Genomic DNA, 12,080 nt, shown 5'->3' with positions numbered 1-12,080 from the left:
CTCTCGGATACACAGCCAGCTCCTCCTTCAACGCCCCGGGCAGCGCCAGACTGGGCCTCCCTCTCACTGCCTGGACCTAGCCTCCCCAAGGCCCAGCTCCAAGCCAAGGAAGGCCATCTCCTAAATCTCTGGCGTTCCCTGTGACGGCAGGAGCACGATGAATGAGGTAAATTCCAGCCCTTGGGGGTCTGACCCGGCCCATCGTCAGCCTTCTGGGGTCCCGGGAGGCTGTGCCTAATCGCAGCCCTCCTGTACCCCAGCAGGAAGGAGTCCCCCATTTGGGCCAGCATCCTACACAAACGTCACCAAAGAAAGCCACACAGCTTAACCAAGACTCTGAGGGCTTCAGACCAGGAGGACGCCAGGCGCCCGCACACTGGGCGCTCGTGCCCCGGGGTGTGCGGACAGACACTTCTCAGCACCTGATCACAGAAGCGTGGCTGGTTCTTGGTGCTGAACGTGCCCAGATCATTTGGAACAGGGGTCAGCAAACTTTCTGTCAAGGGCCAGCTGGTAAATATTATCAGCTCTGAGACCACACGGCCTTGGTCACAGCCACTCAACTGGGCTGCTGTGCCAGAGAAGACCCGAGAAGGAGGAAGTGTGGTGGTGTGACAATAAAACTTTATTTACAAAAGGCAGCCCCCAGAATGGGAGGAAAGATGTGCAAACCACGTACCTGGCAAGGGATTAATGTCCAGAACATATAAAGGGCGTTCACCATTCAATAACAAAAAAATCAAACACCTGATACAAAAATGGGCAGAAAAATAACATACGATATCACTTATACATGGAATCTGTAAAAAAAAAAAAAAAAAGGACAAACAAACTTGTTTACAACACAGAAACGGACTCACAAACATAGCAATCAAAGTTATGGTTCCCAGTGATGGGGGGGAACTGGGTGGGAAGGGATAAATTGGGAGTTCAAGATTTGCAGATACTAAGTAATACATATGAAACAAACAAGTTTATACTGTAGAGCACAGGGACCTATATTCAGTATCTTGTAGTAACTTACGGTGAGAAAGAACATGACAGCGAATACATGTCTGCTCCTGTGTGACTGAAGTGTTGTGCTGTGCACCAGAAACTCACAGAACATTGTGCACTGACAATACTTCACAAAAAGTTTTAAAATGTGGACAGAGGGCTTGAATAGACATTTCCCCAAAAAATGGCCAATAAGCACATGAAAAGACGCTCAACATCACTGATCATCGGGGAAAGCAAACCAAAACCACAGTGAGGGACCACGTCATACCCACTAGGACGGCTGCCCCCAGGACAACAGGAAAAAGTGTCGAGGACGCGGAGAAACCAGAACGGCTGGCACAGCTGGTGGGAACATAAAAGGCCGCGGCCACCATGGAAAACGTCACGGCGGCTCCTCGAAAAGTTACCCGTAAGCCACCGTGTGACCCAGCAGGCTGATACCTGCACACCCAGTGCCCAGGCAGCATCACTCACAACAGCCAAAAGGTGGAAACAAACAACCCGAGCGCCCTCTGACCGGTGATGAATAAACAAAAGGTGTTCTCCGCAGAGTGAGTATTATCTGACCTCAGAAAAGAAGGGAATTCAGACACACGCTGCAACACGGACGCGCCTTCAGGACAGCATGTTCAGCAACATCAGCCAGACACGAGAGGACAAATCCCGTCTGACTTCACTCACAGGAGGTCCCTCGGGGAGTCAGACTCGCAGAGACAGAGAGTAGGATGGTGGGGCCAGGGGCTGGAGAGGGGCGGGGGACAGAGTCTCAGCTTGCGCAGATGGAAAAGTCCTGGAGACGGTGGAGGTGGTGGCTGCACAGTGTTGTGAATGTGCCTAATGCCGCTGCCCTGTGCCCTTACACACAGTTCAGGTGGTAAATTTCTGCTGTGTGCTTATTATCACACACACACACAATTCAGTAAAAACAGCTGACAGGCAGGATTTGGTCTGTGAGCCACAGTCGGCCAAGCCCTGATCTGGGACCACACACAGGCACCCAGTTTTGGAAAGAATGGCTTGAGAATCATCACAGAAGACACCCAAGCCCCACCTCTGCAAATCGTTTTGGTATGTCACGCTGCCGCCAGGAAAGTCACCCAGAACATCAGAAACTCTCCCACGTCATCTGATTAACCTCTACGGGGTGTCTCATTACACCCGCAAGTGGAAAAAATAATTTCAGGCAATAACCACGAACACTTCAGGAAAACCGCATCTTTGAATTCGTCCACTCTAACATCTTGACTCACGGGTGAGAATTCAGAACACTGCCAATTAACTCCGTGACTTTAAAGTGGAACCCTTCTGCCGCTAATGATGCACCATCCTGGCGACTAACTGAAGTACCACTCGAGGGTAATTTCCCGTGTTTTCTGAGTGGCAGCCAGAGGCGATCAGGGCAAAAGGTCTGAAACCCAGAATCCACCCGGGTTTATTACGTGATAAATGTTCCCACTGTAAGATGACGGAGCTGCGGCGCCCACACGGGGGGCATATGTGATGAGTGGAGACCTCCAGGGGATCCAGAGGCCACTGAGGATGCAAGGTCCCTCGGTGGCTTCCACTAGGGCACCTGAGGAGGCAGGAGAAGAGCCCAGAGAAACCTCGGCCTGACGGAGAACACTGCCTCCGCGCTCCCCCCACCCAGCACCCCCGGCTCAGGCAAGGTCAGCACCCGAGAGGCGGAAACCCCTCCCCACCCACAGTACGAGGGCCGCCGTCCTTCCCCCAGCCAAGAGGCCCAGGGAGGCTCTCTTGGGGCTAATCTCCCAGTGAACACCTGGTCCCCTGTCCCAGAGATGGCCAACTGCACGGGCCAGAGCCCTGTCCGGTAAACCAAGATTACAGCAAGTCACTCCCGGCCTAAGGGGCTGCCCAGTTCAGCGTTTTCCTTTTTCCTTCCCCTTTTATACATCGATGACCACGGTCCCTGGGACGGGCACTGAAATCTAAATGCCCCCCGCCCACTTGGGGCCGACTGTAAGCGGTTCCCTAAGAACAGGAGGCCCAGCCCTGACGAAGGACCCCAGAGCACGGGCAGCACCCCTCACAGAGCCCGGAATGGTGACAAGCGAAAGCTCAGATACACTGGTCAAGGGTCCCTCACTCGTGGTGAGAGGGCTTGGTGCAGACTGAGGTCAGAGAGGTTCGACCCGGTGGGAGCCACGCGGCACCCCCACCCGGGCCTGGGACAGATGACCCCCAAATGCAGAAACGTGCTGCAGAGTGGGCTTCGCCGCTGCCGCCAGCTGCCACTCACAATGAACGGCAGTCAGTCCCGAGGCCCGAGCCCGAGGACATCAAAGGCAGGCCTTACAAACAGTGCCGGGCAGTGCTGCCCAGGCAGGACCTTCCCTCCAGCCTGCTCCCCTCTACAAGAAAGAGCGGACCACGTCCCCCACTAGAGTCACGTGTCTCATGGGCACCCCTCCCCCCGGGCGGTGAGTGAGCAGGTGCGTGTGCACCAGGGTTCAGACAAGGGGTCCCTGCGGAGGGAGCAGCATCTGACAGCAGATAAAGGCAGAGGGCAGGACGGCGCGGGCTGGTCCTCCACGGAGCCCCATCACTGTCCGCCTGCCAGGAGAACGCCTGTGTGTGCCTGGGACTGGGGGGAAGGCAGAGGCCAGAGACGCAGCTCAGAGTGCAGGGAGAGGCCACAGCCACGTGGAAAGGATGAACAAACAAGACAGCGTGAGGGTATGAATGGATTTCAGAGATGACTGGAGACCTGGGAGGCTGGCGGTGGGAAACTGGTTAGGAGGCCACCCTCAAAGCTGACGGTGACCCCCAAAAACCAGTGGGCACCAGGACCAGGACCAGGACCAGGGCAAGGCGCCAACAGCCTCACCTGCTGTGTTTATAACCCAGGACATGCATCCTCAATGGAATCTTGGAAGGTGAAATGGATCTTAGTGTTTTTAAGTATAAAGCACAGACACACAAGCGGAACAGAAGCAGATGTACAGCATTTCCATAGCATTCAAGTTTCATTGCGGTGGACGATTTGGAAAAAGTGTCTAAGATGTCTCCTTGGACAGGCCATTATTTTTTTTAAAAAAGATTGTAAAATAGTGTCCAAGGGGGTGTGGACCTCACATACCTCCCTTTATGGTCCCCAGTAAGGTTTGGGCCGGGTGGCCAGGAGTTGCTCCAAAAAGGGCCCAGTGTGCGTTCAGTCAGGGCTGGACTGAGCCTCTGCCCACCAACAAGGCCGGGCGTAGGGAGCTCAACGGCCGGGAGCCCCTCTCCTCGCCTGAGAACAGCAGTCGTTTCACCTTCCTCTGAGGGTGGTCATGGTAAAGCCTGGCACTCAGGCCACATTCTGCCAATGCCAATTTTAAGCATGTATTACAGATGAAACGATACCAGTGGAGCACACAGTAGGTGCTCAATAAAATGAGCTCTGGGCATTAATTAGACTGTGAGCTGAGGGCATGTCTTGGCTCTGCAAAACCACAGGTCCCTCCATGGTCCCTGCATCAGACACAAACAGGTGTCCTGGGGTCCAAGTAAAGATAGAGGCAGGGCACTTGTAACACCTCCACCGTCTCCCCTGGGCCGCACTGGCCAAGTCCAGCATGGACACGCAGCTGGGACACCTCAGAGCAGAGATGAGGAGCCAGACCTCGAGTCCTGAGCCGTGGTCCCAGTTAGTCCCCTCCAGGTCGCATTAGCCAGGCACCAAGGGGCAGCCTTGTTTTTCCAGCACCGAGGACAGCTCCACCCCACCCTCTCCCCACCCGACACAAGCACTTGGGCCCTGACTGCGAGGAACTGACCATCTTTTCTGGCCACAGTGCCAAAGGGGTAAGGCGGACCACACTACAGCAACAGCGACTGGCTTACAGGTGACAAGGACAAGGCGAAGATGTTCTAACTCACCAGAGGCGCTGGCAGTCTGGGCCCCACAGAAAGGCTTCTTCAAACAGGAACTGTCTGCACTCTGGTGGGCCGAGGCACAGGGACAGGAGAGATTTCCGGAGCTGCAAGGGACAAGAAGACCAGGGCATGGTCAGACAGAGGCTCCAAGAGGCAGAACGTTGGAACACCCAGAGCATCCTGTATCTCTGAGCTGAACGAACTGCACTCTGCTTCCGGAAAGATGGAGTAGGCAAACTTTTCCCTACTCTTTCCAAGAAGTGCAACTAAAAACCCAAGATGTTGTAAAGAAAAATAAACTTGGAGAGGCGAAGAGAAGAAGGCAGACTGGGAATCAGGGACCCGAGAAGTGGCGCTGTGGTGAGTTCTCTAGGCTGGGGTTCTGCCTCATATCCCAGAGCTAAGAAGCCAGAAACCCAGAAACAACAGTAGAAGCACAAAAAAGCTGCAATGAATGACTGTTCTCTCCAGGCAAAAAAAACAGGACACGGCAGCCAAGCATAGACGCTAGCTGCTCTATGCCAGATGCACACCACAGAAAACCTGGGCCCCAGCTTGGCCTGCAGCAGCAAAGGCCAAGAGGGAGCCTGGGCTTCCCCTCGTGTGGCTGTTGTGAGGCAGCCACACCCCACTGGGAGGTCAAATAAACCAAAACACAGAGCTGGGGCTTTCTTCCCCACCGGGCACTAATGAGTCCCCCTCTGGTCCCACTGTATTAGGGCAGGCGACCCGGGGAGGCTGGATTTCCACGTGCACTGGGCACTCCTCCCTCCCCCTGCCGGACTGGGGTCAGAAGAGGAGTAAAGGAGAGTCAGGACTTCCTCCATCACCAACAATAATGAAACCTGCCCCCTGCCCATGGTCTCAGGGGAGACCACGTGGGGAACAAGAACCCCCCAACCCTACCAGCAATTACAAGGAACTCCCCACTTGGTTATCAGCCAAGATCAGCTGAGGACCCTGGACTTCTGCCTCCACCTGGCAATAGTGAGGCGGCAACCCCCTTCCCTTGTGAGAGTGACGTGTAAACGAGCCAGCTAAAACAGAAGGTTCAAGTAGGGTCCACAGTCTCATAACATAACATGAAAATGTGCACATTTCCATTGAAAATCAGTCATCACCTCCAAGAAGCAGGAACATCTCAAATGGAGAAAAGACAACCAAAGGATGACAACACTGAGGGGACAGAGATGTGAAGATGATTTGACAGGGTTTAAAGCAGTAAACACGAAAATGCTTCAATAAGCAATTATGAACATGCTGGAAACATGAAAAAACAGAAAACTTCATGAAAGAAAGAGAAAACCTCAGCAAAGAAATAGAGAGCCTTGCTGACACGACGGGGTTATGTCCCAATAAACTCATCGCAAGTCGAAAACATCGTGTGGAAAACGCCTTTAATACCCCGTTATTGAGCATCACGGCTTAGTCTCACCCTCCTTATACACGCTCAGAACACTCAAATCAGCCTACATTTGGGCAAAATCCTCTAACACAAAGCCTGTTTTATAATGAAGTATTGAACATCTCGCGTAATTGGTTGAATACTGCACTGAAAGTGAAAAAGAGTGGTTGTCTGGGGGTGAAAAAGCCGTGTGTTGGTTCTCTGCCCTCGTGATGTCACGGCCGACTGGGAGCTGCAGCTCACCGCTCCTACCCTGCCCAGCGTCACAGAGAGGCTCACGCCACATGTCACGAGCCCAGGAAAGAACAAAATTCAAAGTGCGGTTTCTACTGAATATGCATCACTTTCATACCGTCAAAAAGTCTAAACATTTTAAGTTAAACCACTGTATGCTGGGAACCATCCACAGAAGGAGAACCAACTGGAAATGTTAACTGAAAAATATAATAAATGAAGCAAGTTCAGTGGATGGAGTCAACATCAGAATGGAGGGGATCAGAGGAAATAATCACTGAACTGGAACCTAGAAGAATAAGAATTAATCAAACTGAACAACAGACAGAAAACAGGCTGAAAATAAACAAATAACTAGAGCCTCTGGAATCTGTAGGATTATAACAAAAAAAAAATCCCACATTTGAATCACCAGAGTCCCAGAAAGAGAGAAGAGAGGGGGAAAGCTGAAAAAGAACTAAAAGCTAAAATAATAGTTGAAAACATCCCAAGTTTGGCAAGAGACATAAACCTACAGACTCAAGAAGCTGAAAAAACAACGCCCAAATAGGATAAACGCAAGGCAATTCACACCAAGATCCATCATAATTAAACTTCTGAAAACTAATAACAAAGAAAACTCTTACAAGCAGTCAGGGAAAAATTATACATTTCATACAGGGGAAAACAACAGGAGTGACAGTGCGTTTCTCATCAGAAACCACAGAGACAAAAGGAAGGGGCACAGTGTTTTTTGAGTGATGAAAGAAAAGAAGTGTCAGTCTAGAATTCCATCTTCAGTAAAACTGTTCTATAAGAATGAAGGGAAAGTCAAGACATCCTCAGAAGAAGGGAAACTGAGAAATTGTCACCAGCAGATCTATCCCAAAAGAACGGCTCAAGAAAACTCTCTACACAAAAAGGAGACCTAAAAGAAGAAATCTTGAAACGGTAAGAAGGGAAGAGAACATGGCAAGCAAAACTACGGGTAAATACAGTAGGCTTTCCTTCCCGTCTCAAAGTTTTCAAGTTGTTTGACAACTGAAGCAAAAATTTAATGCATTCTCATGTATGTAGAGGAATTATTTAAGACATAGATATTATGAATGGGGGAGGGTAAAAAAATAAGAGGAGATAAGGCTTGTTTGTTTTCACTCAAACTGTATCACAGTGGATGGTAATAAAGGTATCTGATATAATGCCTAGGGTAAACACTTAGGAAGCTACTAAATCTCAAAAGTTACAGATAAACAAAAACGGATTCTAAAACATATTGAAATAACCCACAAGGAGGCAGGAAAAAGAAAACAGAAATGAAACACAGAGACGGAAAAAAAAACAAAAATGACAGACTTAAGCCCTAACATATCAATAACTGCATTAAACGTAAATGGTCAAAATATACCAGTTAAAAGAGATTAGCGGAGTGGACCAAAAAATATTTTAAAAGGATTAATTATAAAAAGTCTACAAAAATTCACTTCAAATATAATGACCTATTTAGGATAAAAGCAAAAGGATAAAAAAAGATACATTATGCAAACATTAACCAAAGGAAAGTACAATATTAGATAAAGTAGACTTCAGGGCAAAAAAAAAAAAAAAAACTACCATAGAGAGGAACATTATATAATGATTAACTGTCAATCCACCAAGAAAACGTAATAATCCTAAATGTATACGCACCAAACAACAGAGAAGCAAAATATGTGAAGCAAAAACTGACAGAATTGAAAGGAAAAAAGGGACAAACCCACAATTAGAGCTGGAGACTTCAACACCCCCATCTCAACAACTGATGGAATAATTAGAAAAATCAGCAAAGGTATGGAAGAACTCAACCACACTAACAACCGACAGAACTAAACAATACTTACAGTGCATTCCACTCAGCAGCAGCAGAATACACATTCTTTTCAAGAGTTCATGGAATACACACCAAGACACGCCATATCCAGAGCTATAAAACAGGCCTCCATAAATTTAAAAGAAGTCAAATCATACAATGTATTCTCTCACCACAACAGAATCAAACCAGAAATTCATAACCAAAGGTAGCAGAGATCTCCAGATACTTGGAAACTAAAACAGCACAATTCTAGGTAATTGTTGACTCAAAGAAGTTTCCAAGGAGTCTTTTTTTTTTAAATATGAAGAACCGAATGAAAACTAAGACACCAAACTGCACGGGATACAATTAAAGCAGCACTGAGGCAGAAGTCCTAGCAGTCAGTGCCTACAGCAGAAAACAAATAGTCTCACGTTGAAGTCTACGTTCCCGTCGCAAGAAGCTAGCAAAAGGAGAGGAAGATTAGGCCAAAGCAAGGGGTTGAAGGAAGAAAAGGGAAAGAAGAGGAAAATCGCAAGAGTGGAGATAAATAAAAACCAAAAACAAACACAAAATAGAGAAAACTGGTGAGCTGGCTCTTTGTAAAAGGCAATAAAATTGACAAGACTCTAGCAAAACTGACAAAACAGAGGGAGAGAGAAAAGACTCAGGTTACCGAGTGCAACGGAGGGCGTCGTCACAGACCCCGCAGGCATCAAAGGGAAAGGGCCACTACAGATAGCTCCACACACACTCATCGGACAGCATAAATGACACAAACCAACTCTCCAAAGAATATAAACTATTACAACTCTTTTGATATGAAACAGATCATTTAAAAAGCCCGATAACTATTAAGAAAATTGAGCTCCTAATTTGAAATCTCTCATTTTTGTAAGAAAGGGGAATCTGCACGCCCAGATGGTTTCACTGGAGAATTCCATGAAACGTTTAAAGAACTAATATGCATTCTACACAGTATCTTCCAGAAAACAGAATCCAATCCACTTTATGGAACGAACACGACCCTGATACTAAAACCACACAGAGCGCGTACAGAAAAGAAAGACTGCCGGTCAATACCCTTCATAAATAGAGATGTTAGAAGTCTTTGATGAAATATTATCAAAAAGAGTTAATCAATATATGAATGAATTGTACACCATGACCGAGTACAGTTTATTTCTGGAATACTAGGCTGGCTCAATATTTTTTAAAAAAATCAATCTATGTAATACACTACACCAACAGGCTAATGAAGGAAGATCACTCGGTCACAGAAATCAATGCAAAAAAAGCATTTGACAAAATTCAATATCCATTTATGACAAAAATTCCCCCAAAAATAGGCAGAGGGGAAGTTCTTCAACTTGATGAGGAGATCTGCAAAACCTCACGTCATCAGCTAACATTATTCCAAAGGAAGACTAAACGTTCCTCCTCTATGATCAGGAACAAGGCAAAGATGCCTGTTCTCAGCACTCACTCTGGGAGAAGTTCTAGCTGGTGCAAAAGCAAGAAAAGGGAATAAAAAGCACACAGTTTGGGAGACAGCAGTACACCTGTCCCTGCTGCAGGTGAGACGACTGCAGGAGGGCCCAAGGAACCAGCAACAACCAAAAACACTCTGAGCAAAACAATCAGTGAGTCGAGCAAGGTCACAAGGCACAAGATAAAAACATAAAAGTCAAGTGTATCCCTATATACTAGAAATGAGTATGTGGGCACCAGAATTTAAAATCCAGTATCATTCATAATTGCTCAAAAAAAAATAAAATACGGAAGGTATAAATCTAAAAAGCACGTACAAGACTTGTATGCTGAAACCCACAGAACTTCGGTGAAAGAAATCAAGGCACATCTGAAGAAGTGGAGAGACACACTCTGTCCACGGACTGCGAGACTCAACACGGCCAAGACATCAACTTTTCCCAAAGTGGCGCGGGGTGGAACCCAACTCCTACCAACGTCCCCGCCAGATTTTTTTGTAGATATAGACAACATCATTCTAAGATTTACACGGAAAGCCACGGGAACTAGAGTAACTAAAGCAAACCTGAAAAAGAACCGAAGGAGAAGAATCAGTCCACACAGTTTCAAGACTTACTCAGCTGCAGTCATCACGGCCACGTGGGTCTGGCGGGTGGATACGGACACAAATCCACAACACTCAACAGAGAGCCCAGAAACAGACCCACACAGATACGCCCCGCTGATTTTGGACAAAAGCATAAGAGCGATTCAACCGAGGAAGGAGAGCCCCCTTCAGCAAATGGCACGGAGCGACCGAAGGCCAACAGGCAAAATAATGGCGCCCTGAGCCTTACGCAAAAATCAACTCAGAATGGATCATGCACATAAATGTAAAACTATAAAACTCCCAGAAAGAGATTCTTATAGGAGAAAATCCTCAGGACCCAGCACCAGGGAACAAGCTCTTACCCCTGACACCAAAAGGGCAATCCACACAGCGAAAACTCGCTAAGTCGGACCTCATCAAAATTAAAACCTTTTGTTTTGTGAAAACCCCTATTAAGAGGAGGAAAAGGCAAACCACAGACTGGGAGAACAGGTTTGTAAACCAGGCGTCTATCAAAGAACTGGCATCTGGAATATAAAGAACTCTCAAAACCTAACAGGATGAAAACCAAACAATCCAGCCACAACATGGACAAAAGGCATGCAGAGACGTTCCACAAAGGAGGGCAAAGTGGCAAAGCAGCACGTGAGAGATGTTCAACACCACCAGCCGTGCAAATACAACTGCACGAGGCATCACTACACCAGAGTGGCCTAAGAAAACAAAACAAAACAGTAACCTCAAACGCTCGTGAGAACACAGACAAACTCACATTGCTGGGGAAATACGAAATGGGACAGCCACACTGGAAAACAGTGTAGCAGTTTCCTAAAACTCTAACCACGCAACTACCGTACGACCCAAAAAACACACTGATGGGCATTCACCCCAGAGAAGTGAAGACTTACATTCATGCAAAAACCTGTACTTAATGTTTACAGCTTTATTCATAACAGCCCCCAAATGCAAACAACCCAGGTGTCCCTCGAATGGTGACGGGTGGGTAAAACCAACTGATGCACCCACCTCACGGAACCTCCTCAGCATAAGAAGGGAGGGGCCACGGATACACAACTACCTCTCCAGAGTTCTGATGACAGAGCCGCCAACCCCAGAAAGTTACTTACTGTAGGATTTCACTTCTGTATAATTACTGAAATGACAAAATTACAGAGATGGAAGACAGATTAGCGGTTGCCAGGGGCTGAAAAGCCGGTGAGGTCGGACGACGTCTGTGTGGCTATAAAAAAATGTTTCCTGGTGCCGACGGAAACATTTGCATCTCGACTGTGTCATCGTCTACATCCTCGTTGGAACATTACACAGTTAGTTCTGCGAGACGCTACTCGTGGCATAAACTGGGTAGAGGATACAGGGGGCGGCTCTGTCTTCTTTCTCGCAGATGCAATTATTTTAAAAATAAAGCTCTTTTTATTTTTAAAAGTACATCGTAGAAAACTAAACAAATGAAAAGAACTTACACAGAGCAACTGTGTGACCCAAGATACATGATTCCACGCCAAGGAATATGCTTAAAGCTGATGAGAACATATGCCCACACAAAAAGCTGTACTCTGATGTTCAGAGCAGCACGCTTCTGTTGTTGTCATGACAAGCTACTGAATGTACTTTCCTGTGCTAGGCAGCAGGACATTATTGTTTATCTATTCTGTATA

The 12,080-nt window shown here is 47.5% G+C and overlaps 1 protein-coding gene across 5 annotated transcripts in view; it reads right to left on the bottom strand.

Annotated features, from left to right (window-relative positions):
• The window catches only part of SHANK2 (SH3 and multiple ankyrin repeat domains 2), a 497,686-nt gene that overhangs the window by 465,025 nt on the left and 20,581 nt on the right, over positions 1 to 12,080 (bottom strand). For all 5 annotated transcript variants that reach the window (XM_074371523.1, XM_074371521.1, XM_074371526.1 and 2 more), the window contains exon 2: positions 4,882 to 4,982. The gene's annotated coding sequence lies outside the window, so the exon portion shown is untranslated. The remainder of the gene's footprint in view (positions 1 to 4,881; positions 4,983 to 12,080) is intronic.

The sequence above is a fragment of the Camelus bactrianus genome, chromosome 10, assembly GCF_048773025.1.
Source record: "Camelus bactrianus isolate YW-2024 breed Bactrian camel chromosome 10, ASM4877302v1, whole genome shotgun sequence".
Lineage (NCBI taxonomy): Eukaryota > Metazoa > Chordata > Mammalia > Artiodactyla > Camelidae > Camelus > Camelus bactrianus.
This window is presented reverse-complemented; position numbering and strand designations above follow the sequence as displayed.